Raw genomic sequence first — 13,221 nt, 5'->3', positions numbered from 1 at the left:
CCAATGAATTGTCAAAGGACCTTGGGGGGGGGGGACCATGAAAGCTAATTTAGCTTTAAGATTACAGGACTAGAACTCACTGAAGTGATTCTACATTCCATTATGAATTGCTTATTTATTATCAGGGCATATAAAATAGAAGAGCAACCTAATAGCGACTGTTACAATACACCGATTATGTACCAGGAGCCGTTCCCAGCGTTTTATATACACATTTCTATTAACCACAACTGCACCATAGCATAGGCATTACTATTCCTGGCTTGCAGATGAGTTACATGAATCTGACAAGAATAAGTTAAGTTGCCAAAACTCTTTTTTTTTTTAATTTTAATAATGATTTTTTATTATATTATGTTAGTCACCATACAGTACATCCCCGGTTTTCGATGTAAGGCTCGATGATTCATTAGTTGTGTATAACACCCAGTGCACCATGCAATATGTGCCCTCCTTACTACCCATCACCGGTCTATCCCATTCCCCCACCCCCCTCCCCTCTGTAGCCCTCAGTTTGTTTCTCATAGTCCATAGTCTCTCATGTTTCATTCCCCCTTCTGATTACCCCCCCTTTCTTTATCCCTTTCTTCCCCTACTGATCATTCTAGTTCTTATGTTCCATAGATGAGAGAAATCATATGATAGTTGTCTTTCTCTGCTTGACTTATTTCACTAATCATTATCTCCTCCAGTGCCGTCCATGTTGTAGCAAATGTTGAGAACTCATTCTTTCTGATTGCTGAGTAATATTCCATTGTATATATGGACCACAACTTCTTAATCCAGTCATCTGTTGCAGGGCATCTCGGCTCCTTCCACGATTTAGCTATTGTGGACATTGTTGCTATGAACATTGGGGTGCATATGGCCCTTCTCTTCACTACGTCTGTATCTTTGGGGTAAACACCCAGTAGTGCAATGGCTGGATCATAGGGTAGCTCAATTTTTAACTTTTTAAGGGACCTCCACACGGTTTTCCAGAGTGGCTGTACCAACTTGCATTCCCACCAACAATGTAGGAGGGATCCCCTTTCTCCACATCCTCTCCAACAATTGTTGTTTCTTGCCTTGTCTATTTTTGCCATTCTAACTGGCGTAAGGTGGTATCTCAGTGTGGTTTTGATTTGAATTTCCTTGATGGCTAATGATTTTGAACATTTTTTCATGTGTCTGTTAGCCATTTGTATGTCTTCATTGGAAAAGTGTCTGTTCATATCTTCTGCCCATTTTTTGATTTGTTTATTTGTTTCTCGTGTATTGAGTTTGAGAAGTTCTTTGTAGATCTTGGATACCAGTCCTTTATCTGTAGTGTCATTTGCAAATATCTTCTCCCATTCCGTGGGCTGCCTCTTAGTTTTTCTGACTGTTCCCTTGGATGTGCAGAAACTTTTAATCTTGATGAAGTCCCATAAATTCATTTTATCTTTTGTTTCTCTTGCCTTTGGGGATGTGTCATGAAAAAGGTTGCTTTGGCCGATGTCGTAGAGGTTGCTGCCTATGTTCTCCTCTAGAATTTTGATGGATTCCTGTCTCACATCGAGGTCTTTCATCCATTTGGAGTTTATTTTTGTGTATGGTGTGAGATAGTGGTCAAGTTTCATTCTTTTGCATGTAGCTGTCCAATTTTCCCAGCACCATTTATTGAAGAGACTGTCTTTTTCCCACCGGATGTTTTTTCCTGCTTTATCAAATATTAGTTGCCCAAAGAGCTGAGGGTCCATTTCTGGGCTCTCTATTCTGTTCCATTGGTCTATGTGTCTGTTTTTGTGCCAGTACCATGCTGTCTTTGTGATCACAGCTTTGTAGTACAGCTCGAAATCCGGCATTGTGATGCCCCCAGCTTTGTTTTTCCTTTTCAACAGTTCCTTGGAGATTCGGGGTCTTTTCTGGTTCCATACAAATTTAAGGACTATTTGTTCCAGTTCTTTGAAAAACGTTCTCGGTATTTTGATCGGGATAGCATTGAAAGTGTAGATTGCTCTGGGTAGCATGGACATTTTAACTATGTTAATTCTTCCGATCCATGAGCATGGAATATCTTTCCATCTTTTTATGTCTTCCTCAACGTCTTTTAAGAGTGATTTATAGTTTCTAGAATAAAGGTCCTTTACGTCTCTGGTTAAGTTAATTCCAAGGTAACGTATGGTTTTTGGTGCTATTGTAAATGGGATGGATTCCCTGATTTCTCTTTCTTCGTTCTTGTTATTCGTGTACAGAAATGCAACTGATTTCTGAGCATTGATTTTGTATCCCGCCACGTTACTGAATTGCTCTATAACTTCTAATAGTTTGGGAGTGGCTTCTTTTGGGTTTTCCATATAGAGTATCATGTCGTCTGCGAAGAGAGACATTTTGACTTCTTCTTTGCCGATTTGAATACCTTTGATCCCTTTTTGTTGTCTGATTGCTGTTGCAAGGACTTCTAGTACTATGTTGAATAATAGTGGCGAGAGTGGGCATCCTTGTCGTGTTCCTGATCTTAAGGGAAAGGCTTCCAGCTTTTCCCCATTGAGAATAATATTTGCAGTAGGCTTTTCATAGATGGCTTTTATGAGATTGAGAAATGTACCTTCTATTCCTACACTCTGAAGGGTTTTAATCAGGAAAGGATGCTGTATTTTGTCAAATGCTTTTTCGGCATCGATTGAGAGGATCATATGGTTCCTGAGTCTTTTCTTGTTGATATGATGTATCACGCTGATTGATTTGCGAATATTGAACCACCCTTGCATCCCAGGTATGAATCCCACTTGATCGTGGTGGATAATCCTTTTAATGAACTGTTGGATTCTATTAGCAAGTATCTTGTTGAGGATTTTGGCGTCCATATTCATTAGGGAAATCGGTCTGTAATTCTCCTTTTTGAGGGGGTCTTTGCCTGGTTTGGGGATCAAGGTAATATTGCCCTCATAGAATGAGTTTGGTAGCTTTCCTTCTGTTTCTATTTTTTGAAATAGCTTTAGGAGAATAGGTATTATTTCTTCTTTGAATGTTTGGTACAATTCCCCAGGAAAACCGTCCGGGCCTGGAGTTTTGTTATTTGGAAGGTTGTTTATCACTGACTCAATTTCTTCATAATTAATTGGCCTGTTTAAGAAATCAATTTCTTCCTGTTTCAATCTTGGTAGTTTATAGGTTTCCAGGAAGGATTCCATCTCTTCCAGATTGCTTAGTTTATTGGCATATAGCTGTTGATAAAAATTTCTAATAATCCTTCCAATTTCAATGGTGTTCGTCGTGACCTCTCCTTTTTCATTCATAATTTTAATAATCTGGGTCTTTTCTCTTTTCTTTTGGATAAGTCTTGCCAGTGGTCTGTCAATTTTATTGATTCTCTCCAAGAACCAGCTTCTAGTCCTGTTGATCTGCTCTACTGTACTTCTGGTTTCTGCTTGATTGATTTCAGCTTTAATTTTGGTCAACTGCTTCCTCGTGCGTGGATTAGGCCTGTCCCTCTGTTGCTGTTCCAGCTTCTTGAGGTGAGAATATAAAAACTGCATTTTAGATGTTTCTATTCTTTTGAGTGAGGCTTGGATGGCTATGTATTTCCCCCTTAGGACTGCCTTTGCAGTATCCCATAGGTTTTGGACTGTTGTATTTTCATTCTCATTGGTCTCCATAAATTGTTTAATTTGATTTTTGATTTCCTGGTTTATCGAGTCATTCCTGAGCAGGATGGTTCTTAGTCTCCAAGTGTTTGAGTTTCTTCCAAATTTTTCCTTGTGGTTGAGTTCCAATTTCAGAGCGTTGTGGTCTGAGAATATGCAGGGGATAATTTCAATCTTTTGGTATCGGCTGAGACCTGTTTTGTGTCCCAGAACATGGTCTATTCTTGAAAATGTTCCATGGGCATTAGAATAGAATGAGTATTCTTTGGTTCTGGGGTGTAGTGTTCTATACATATCTAAGAGGTCCAACTCGTCGAGTATGGCATTCAAAGCCTTTGATTCTTTGCTTAGTTTTTGCCAGGGTGTTCTGTCTATTTCTGAGAGTGGAGTGTTGAGGTCCCCTACTATTAATGTATTTTTATTTATATGTCTCTTTATTCTGGTTAAGAGTTGGCTTGTGTATCTTGCTGCTCCCCTGTTGGGGGCATATATATTTATAATTGTCATATCCACTTGTTGAATACTTCCTTTAAGAATAATATAGTGCCCTTCTGCATCTCTAACTATAGTCTGTAGTTTAAAATCCAATTTATCTGATATGAGAATTGCTACCCCAGCTTTCTTTTGAGGTCCATTTGCGTGAAAGATGGTACTCCATCCCCTTACTCTCAGTCTGAATGCATCTTTGGGTTCGAAATGAGTCTCTTGTAGACAGCAAATGGATGGGTCATTTCTTTTTATCCAATCTGCAACCCTGTGGCGTTTAAAGCAAGAATTTAAACGATTAATGTTCAGGCTGAGTACTGAGAGATATGCTTTTAATGCTGCCATGTTGTCAGTAAAGTCTTTGTTTGTATTGGCTGTGACTTTCTGTTTTGTATCACTCTTGGGGCCTTTTTACTTTTATAGAACCCCCCGTAATACCTCCTGTAGGGCTGGTTTCGTGGTTACGAAATTGGCTAGTGACTGTCGATTCTGAAATGTCTTTATTTCTCCATCAATTCTGAATGACAGCCTTGCTGGATAAAGGATCCTTGGCTGCATGTTTTTCTCTGAAAGAGCTTTAAAAATGCTCCCCCAACCCTTTCTCTCATTCCAGGTCTGTGTAGACAGGTCTGACGTAATTCTGATGCCTTTGCCTTGGTACGTGAGAAATTTCTTTGCCCTGGCCGCTTTCAATACTGTATCCTTGGATCTCATATTTGCGAATTGTACTATGACGTGACGTGGTGTAGGTCTGTCATGGTTGAGCTTGGGAGGGGTCCTCTCTGCCTCTTGGACACGAATTTTTGTTTCCCTTGCTAGATTAGGGAAGTTTTCAGCTACAATTTGTTCAAATATCTCTTCTAGGCCTCTGTTTTTCTCCACCCCCTCGGGGATGCCGATGATTCTAACATTGGATCATTTCATTGAGTCAGTAATCTCCCGTAGCCAACATTCGTGGGCGTGGATTTTTTTAAGACCATCTTCTATTTTTATTTTTTCCTCTATTAACCCATCCTCCAATTCACTAACCCTTTCCTCCGCTTCCGTGACCCTGGCCGCCAGAGCCTCTAGTTTTGCCTGCATTTGGCTCATAGAATTTTTAATTTCTGTCAAAATCGCTCTCATTTCCGCCCTTAGGGATTCTATATTCTCAGTAATATTTTCCTGAATACTTTTCTCAAGTCTACTCATTATCTTGACCATTGTTACTCTGAATTCCATTTCTGATAATTTGGTTACATCCATATCCGTTACTTCTGTGGCAGAGGCCACTGACTCACTGTCTTTTCTTTGCTGGGGGGGGCTTCTCCTTCTTGTCATTCTGATGAAGAGAGGTTGTGGGGTTTCCAGAGCCCAAAATTATTGACTGGGTCCCAGGCCGTGCCCCTTGTTTTATAGGGATCTTAGAGATGTGGGCTTCTTCTATAAAGATTTTATTTATTTATTTATGTGGCAGCCAACCAGTGAGAGAGGGAACAGAAGCAGGGGAGTGGGAGAGGAAGAAGCAGGCTCCCAGCGGAGGAGCCCGATGAGGGACTCCTTTCCGGAACGCTGGGATCACGCCCTAAGCCGGAGACAGGAGCTCAATGACTGCGCCACCCAGGCGCCTCCGGTTGTGGGCTTCTTGATTTTTCAGCCTGCCTTCTGGGGGAGGGGCCTGCCGCGCCGATACTCAGGCAACCCTGTTTGGGTAGAGTCTCCGTGTCCCCTGCGAGGGAGGATGGGGGTGGGCACGCTGTGAGCCGGTATTTCCAGGCTTTTGTTCCCTGGCGGCTTTCTCTGGCGGTCTGCTGTGCCTCTTCTGAGAGTCAGAGCAGCAGAGGCTGAATTGTCACAGAACAGAGGGATTGCGGCCCGTTCTCCACTGATGTTCTGGCCACTTTAACTCCGTTACTGTTGGTGCTGCTCAACCCTGCAGCGTCCCGGGATGTGCGCCCCACACCCGGCGTCCCTGCCCTCACTTCCAGGGCCGGCGCGTCTCTGTCCTTTGTGTTTCTAATGCCGCCAGCCGCCCCCGCGCACTCCCGGATCTCCCGGTCTCAGTCTGGATCCCGTGAGCACACCAGGATTCCGGAGTTCCGTGAGAAGCCTGGTGGCGCGCGCACCCGGTTCAGGGTCTCAGTCTGCTGTTTCGCGGGTGCCGACCGCGAGTCCGCCCGCTCCCCCGTGCAGGTGGCCTGCCAGCCGCCAGCCGCCCCGCGCGCTCCGGGAGTTCCCGGTCTCAGTCTGGATCCCGTGAGCACACCGGGATTCCGGAGTTCCGGGAGATGCCTGGTGGCGCGCGTTCACGGCTCACCGGTCTCAGTCCGCTCTCTCGCGGGTGCCCTCTGTGAGTCCGCCCGCTCCCCCGTGCAGGTGGCTGCCGCTTCCCGGTGCCCAAACGCGGCGGCTCCCTCCCCCTTCCGTTTATCTTCCGATATCTGTGCGCGGTTTACAGCTTCCCTCTTCGTACCTCAATACTCAGCGCTGGAGATGTTCATTTGTAGAGATCCAGATGCATCATCCTGCGTCTCAGGCTGATTCCGTGGTTATTTAGGCTGGTCTGGTACCTATCCAGCTCAACTCAGGGGACTGGCTGAAAAAGGGGTCCCCTACTCCTCCGCCATCTTAACTCCTCCTCTCCAAGTTGCCAAAACTCTTAGCCACTAGTTAGCTGGCTTTTTTCATTTCGGTCTAACCCACAGATAACACCAAATTAATCTTCCAAAATATGACTCCCAACTAAAGTCTTTCACCATTTCACTCTTCCTATCAAATTAAATGTACATCCAAAGCCTGCAACAGACTAATACCTGTTTATTTTTCCAGTCTGGAATCCTCCTTTTTCCCCTATGTACTCCTCTGTCCAAGCAGGTTGGTTACTGTTTCTGCCATGTAACCCCCACCTTTAAGAAAACTTCACTGGGGGCGAATCCTCCTTTTTCTCCCTTACGTACTCCTCTGTCCAAGCAGGTTGGTTACTGTTTCTGCCATGTTACCCCCACCTTTAAGAAAACTTTGCTGGGGGCGCCTGGGTGGCACAGTCGTTAAGCCTCTGCCTTTGGCTCAGGGCGTGATCCCGGCATTCTGGGATCGAACCCCACATCAGGCTCCTCTACTAGGAGCCTGCTTCTTCCTCTCCCACTCCCCCTGCTTGTGTTCCCTCTCTCGCTGGCTGTCTCTGTCAAATAAATAAATAAAATCTTAAAAAAAAAAAAAAGAAACCTTTGCTGGTACAATCAAATCCTATGTCTATTCTTTCATGACTATTTTACGGTACTGAAATATTAAAAAAAAAAAAACACTTCTTTCCGTTTTCCATTACATTGAAATTTTCCTAAAAAGCAATAATTACTGGGGCACCTGGGTAGCTCAGTCGGTCACGTGTGTGACTTTTGGTTTTGGCTCAGGTCATGATGTCAGGGTTGTGAGATCAAGACCCATGTCTCTCTCTCTCTCTCTCACAGGAGTAACTAAATCTTTTCTTAAAAAAAGATCTTATTCTTCATAGTATATTATGATATGATCTACCTAGCTGCCAACCAAAACAAGTGGAGAAAGAAAACTTCTCTGAGGCTCTTAAGTTGTTGTTGTTGTTGTTGTTGTTTTCTAAGGGTGGTGGGACAGAGGGGCAGAGGGGGAGGGAGAGAGAGAATCTTAAGCAGACTCCACGCCAGGGCAGGGCCTGATGTGGGGCTCAATCTCACAACCCTGAGATCAAGACCCGAGCGGAGATCGAGAGTCAGATGCTTAACCCACTGAATCACCCAGGTGCCCCTTCTCTGAGGCTTTTAAAGGTGAGGATGCTTTAAGGTAAGAACCAAATAGTGTCCTCCTCTGTGTCTAGAGAAAGACTCAAAAGCACCTCCCTCAGATATTCCAAGGATGCGGTCCTGGTGAGTTATGTCTCAGAGAGTGACACTGGATCGGGAAGCCCAGGGGAGCAGAACTCTCATGCTTCAGCTGTACTCTGCCATTTCTTCTCCAGAACAGCCCAGTTCGAATCTGTATGTTGACTTTCAGAGCTCAGGAAAGACAGGCTTTCTCTGGTGGTAGTAAAGACTCCCTTGTTTCCACAAACAAGCAAAGACTGAATGACCGTCTGCCAGTAGAAGAGACTCCTTCTCTCTTTGAAAGAGTGTATCTTATTCGACATTCATTCCACAAACATTTGTGAATGCCTAGCAGGCACTGTGCTAGTGATGGTATTGATCCCTTCCAACCTCAAAACTCCATAATTCTATGACTTTGTTGATGACTAGAGAGAAGGAACAGGTGCTGTGGCAAAATCTAAAAGGTGGCAAGGCATAATCCTAGACATTTTGAGGAATCTTAGAGGGTGTGTGTATTTGTGGTATCTTGGGGGTGCGGGGGTGCCTCTGCAGAAAGCAACACATTGAACAAGTATACTGAGTACTGTTGTTTCTTACAGATAAGTGAGTGGCATTTTCTTTACCTTCCTACAACCACTTTTGATAGGGTTTGCACATAAAGAAAATATTTTTCGTTGGAAGCGGGTTTTTGTCAAATATGTTTCAATGCTGTGTTCCTCGGGTTTCACTCATGCTACCAAAAGCACAATGATGATGTTAGGGCTCAGACCGTTCCTGGGCACTGTTGTTTCTTATAGATAAGTGTATGGCATTTACTTTACCTTGCCACAACCACTTGTGATAGGGTTTGCACGTTAAGAAAAATTTTTTTGTTGGAAGCTGGTTTTTGCCAAATGTGTCTTAGTGCTGTGTTCCTCGGGTTTCACTCATGCTACCAAAAGCACAATGATGATGTTAGGGCTCAGACCGTTCCTGGGCACTGTTGTTTCTTACACATAAGTGTATGGCATTTTCTTTACCTTGCCACAACCGCTTATGATAGAGTTTGCACATCAAGAAAATATTTTTAGTTGGAACCCGTTTTTGCCAAAAGTGTCTCAGTGCTGTGTTCCTCGGTTTAACTCATGGTACCAAAAGCACAGTGATGATGTTAGGGCTCAGACCGTTCATGGGCACTGTTGTTTCTTACAGATAAGTGTATGGCATTTTTTTTACCTTGCCACAACCACTTGTGATAGGGTTTGCACGTGAAGAAAATATTTTCATTGGAAGCCTGTTTTTGCCAAATGTGTCTCAGTGCTGTTTCCCTCGGATTTAACTCACGCTACCAAAATCACAGTGATGATGTTAGGGCTCAGACCGTTCCTGGGCACTGTTGTTTCTTACAGATAAGCGTATGGCATTTTCTTTACTTGCCACAACCAATTTATGATAGGGTTTGTACGTGAAGAAAATATATACGTTGGAACCGGGTTTTTGCCAAATGTGTCTCAGTGCTGTGTTCCTCGGTTTCACTCATGCTACCAAAAGCACAGTGATGATGTTAGGGCTCAGACCGTTCCTGAGCACTGTTGTTTCTTACAGATAAGTGGATGGCATTTTCTTTACCTTGCCACAACCACTTGTGATAGGGTTTCCACATCAAGGAAATATTTCTCGTTGGAACTCCTTTTTTCCCAAATGTGCCTCAGTGTTATTTTCCTCGGGTTTAACTCATGCTACCAAAAGAAAAGTGATGATGTTAGGGCACAGACCATTCCTGGGCACTGTTGTTTCTTACAGATAAGTGTATGGCATTTACTTTACCTTGCCACAACCACTTGTGATAGGGTTTGCACGTTAAGAAAAATTTTTTCCTTGGAAGCCGGTTTTTGCCAAATGTTTCTCAGTGCTGTGTTCCTCGGGTTTCACTCATGCTACCAAAAGCACAGTGATGATGTTAGGGCTTAGACCATTCCTTGGTACTATTGTTTCTTACAGATAAGTGTGTGGCATTTTCTTTACCTTGCTACAACCACTTTTGATAGGGTTTGCACATAAAGAAAATATTTTTCGTTGGAGGCGGGTTTTTGTCAAATGTGTCTCAATGCTGTGTTCCTCAGGTTTCACTGCAGATTATCCTAAGGCACTGGAGTGAGCTGGAAGTACCTAGGAATTTTATGTTTCATCCCACAACACACTCTGTAGCATATAGCCAAAGACAGGCTGATGTGAGGTACCAAAGCCCAGCTCCTTTGCTTCAAGGCAGAGCTAACTTTGAGGGGTATTCCTTTGTTTTAGAGCTCCCATGCCAGGCTGAGTGTGGGACTTCTGAAATCACCCCTTCACTTGGCTTCTTCCCATTCCCTCTCCTTCATCCCCCCCCCTCCAATCCCTTGTTGATTTCTCCTGGAAGCCCTGTCTCTATAAGTCATACACATTCAAATTCTGGAGTCGGGGCCTGCTTCTGTAAGAGCTCAACCTAATGTGCTCCCTGACTCTTCAGACGATGAAAATGGCATGCACACTTCCAGATAGTAAGGATGCCTAGAAAACCCCTTCAAATAGCACTTGGCATTGTGTGGCAGCAAGAGAGCTCTCTGTTTTTTCTAAATGAAAACAGTAAAAAGAGGAAGTAGCCTATGGGGGTGGGGAAGCCTCACATTACTGCGGTCTTCAGTTAGGCCTGTGTGCTATAGATAGAAATATCTTCTTCATTTCAGAGACTTTTTAATCGTAGTAAGTGCTTGATACATGACTAAATTTTTTTTCTTAATTCTATTTACCAGGTTTTTTTTTTCCTAGCTAAGGTTTACATTCTTTCTTACTTACTGCTCTCCAAAGTATCAGAATTGTTTTTAATGCATGAAGTTTCCAATCAAACTGCTCAGATATCTAGGACCCAATGTTTTGATTGTTTTCTAAAAGCCTAGAGTCCAAGAAAACAATTTCCCCACCAAGCTGGGCAGGGCACGGGACTCCCGGGGTGGTGTGCCAGCTCAGAGGTGTGTGTAGCTGCTGTCAAGGTTTATCTGCTAAACTGCATCCTCGCTGTGTCCCAGAACAGGGGCATCAGCAAGAACGGGGAACTGCTGTGGCCCTCATTCAGAAATGAGTTCAAGTATTTCCAAAGAATGACCACATCCTCCTCGGTAGAAGGTAAACAGAATTTGGTGATTATGGGTAGGAAGATATGGTTCTCTATTCCCGAGAAGAATCGACCTTTAAAGGACGGAATTGATTGAGTGCCCAGTTAGAGACCTCAAGAAACCTCCACAAGAAGCTCATTTTCTTGCCAAAAGTCTGGGTGATGCCTTAAAAGTTTTTGAGCAACCAGAATTAGCAAACAAAGTGGACATGGTTTGGAAAGTGGGAGACAGTTCTGTTTATAAGGAAGCCCTGAATAAGCCAGACCACCTTAGACTTTTTGTGACAAGGATTGTGCAGGAATTTGAAAGTGACACTTTTTTCCCAGAAATTGATTTGGAGAAATAAAAACTTCTCCTGTGTGTTCTTTCTGATGTTCAGGAGGAGGAAGGCATTAAGTACAAATTTAGAGTATATGAGAAGCGCGATGAATGTGAAAGTGTACTCTGATTTATTTCAAGTTGTTCCCCCCCCAACAATTGTATATTTTAATATTAGAAAAAAAAGAGTCTTATTGGCTTTAGGTCAATGGATAATTACTTCTAAGCAATGAGTATTTATTAATTAATCTTAATTAGGCTATCGTAAAGCTCAGTCTTTATTTATTTATTTATTTTTAAGATTTTATTTATTTATTTATTTGACAGAGACAGCCAGCGAGACAGGGAACACAAGCAGGGGGAGTGGGAGAGGAAGAAGCAGGCTCCCAGCAGAGGAGCCCGATGTGGGGCTCCATCCCAGATCACCAGGATCACGCCCTGAGCCGAAGGCAGACACTTAACGACTGCACTACCCAGGCGCCCCAAAGCTCAGTCTTATTTAGACCATATCAGATGCCATTTGTGAAACATTTCTTGCTATAACAGTATGATGCCCATCAAGGACCAGCACCTGCCTAGGGTAGTATATCTACCAAGAGCCAAAGTGAGAAAGTCCCACGATAGCATGAGTTGATACAAGAACCTGTAGAGATAGGACTAGACAGATTTGTTCAAACATCAGAAATGGACTATAAACAGAAGAGCTAGAACTCAAACATTAAAAGAAAATTAGATCAAAATAGGGATTATGAATTCTTTATGCATATCACACTTCTGAAAAAAAGTTCTGTTCATTTGGATAGAGAATCGAATCAGTACGTTGAGAACTCTGGTATATTCCATAGGGATAGTAAAGAGGTCAGTAGGACACTACCTTTTTGAAGGTTAAAAGAGAAGATTGAGACCTCTAAAAACTGTTTCTCATCTTCAGTGAGATTCCATGGGATGTTACAATGATAGAAGAAAAATAGGTTGTTCTTCACAAAAAGAGGAATCTAATAACAAGCATATGGCTAAAATTAGAAATTGAAAAGGCAATGAATTGAAAATAGATAATGCTAGAAACCAAAATTATGAAGTTGGAAACTAAATTTCACTGAATTAAAAAATGAGAATTAAAAAAAAATAGCCTAGAATCCTAGAGAGATAAAGCTAATTTTTGCCCCTAAAACTTTAATGGCCATGTCACAGACAAAATATTTATTTTATTAAAGAAGGACCTTGAATTTTTCCTCAAGAGCTTAGGGTATAAGAAATAAAGTAAAGGGGCGCCTGGGTGGCGCAGTCGTTAAGCGTCTGCCTTTGGCTCAGGGCGTGATCCCAGCGTTCTGGGATCGAGGCCCACATCAGGTTCCTCTGCTGGGAGCCTGCTTCTTCCTCTCCCACTCCTCCTGCTTGTGTTCCCTCTCTCGCTGGCTGTCTCTGTCAAATAAATAAATAAAATCTTAAAAAAAAAGAAATAAAGTAAAAAGCAACAGCCCAAAGATATTGGGAGAGTGACTGTACACAAACACTAGAGAAGACAACATTTGCCAGTCCTGTATTGTCTCCATGTGTGCCACGTTTCATTGGGGAGAATGGAAAAGTGAGATAGAACAATTATTATTCAAAAATATTTTAAAACAAACATCATAATAATAACAATGACCATGTCTTATATTTTATTTCTTTTGACATTATCAAAATATAATTTGAGGGGCGCCTGGGTGGCACAGCGGTTAAGCGTCTGCCTTCGGCTCAGGGCGTGATCCCGGCGTTGTGGGATTGAGCCCCACATCAGGCTCCTCCGCTGTGAACCTGCTTCTTCCTCTCCCACTCCCCCTGCTTGTGTTCTCTCTCTCGCTGGCTGTCTGTATCTCTGTCGAATAA

General features: G+C 43.0%; 1 pseudogene; it reads left to right on the top strand.

Annotated features, from left to right (window-relative positions):
- The first annotated feature begins 11,064 nt into the window (after positions 1 to 11,064).
- On the top strand, positions 11,065 to 11,482 carry LOC123803868 (dihydrofolate reductase pseudogene; annotated as a pseudogene).
- The last annotated feature ends 1,739 nt before the right edge of the window (positions 11,483 to 13,221 follow it).

This window comes from Ursus americanus, chromosome 36 (assembly GCF_024610735.1).
Source record: "Ursus americanus isolate L20-20 chromosome 36, mUrsAme1.1.p, whole genome shotgun sequence".
Classification (NCBI taxonomy): domain Eukaryota; kingdom Metazoa; phylum Chordata; class Mammalia; order Carnivora; family Ursidae; genus Ursus; species Ursus americanus.
The sequence above is the reverse complement of the archived record's forward strand: the minus strand, read 5'-3'. Positions and strand labels throughout refer to the sequence as shown.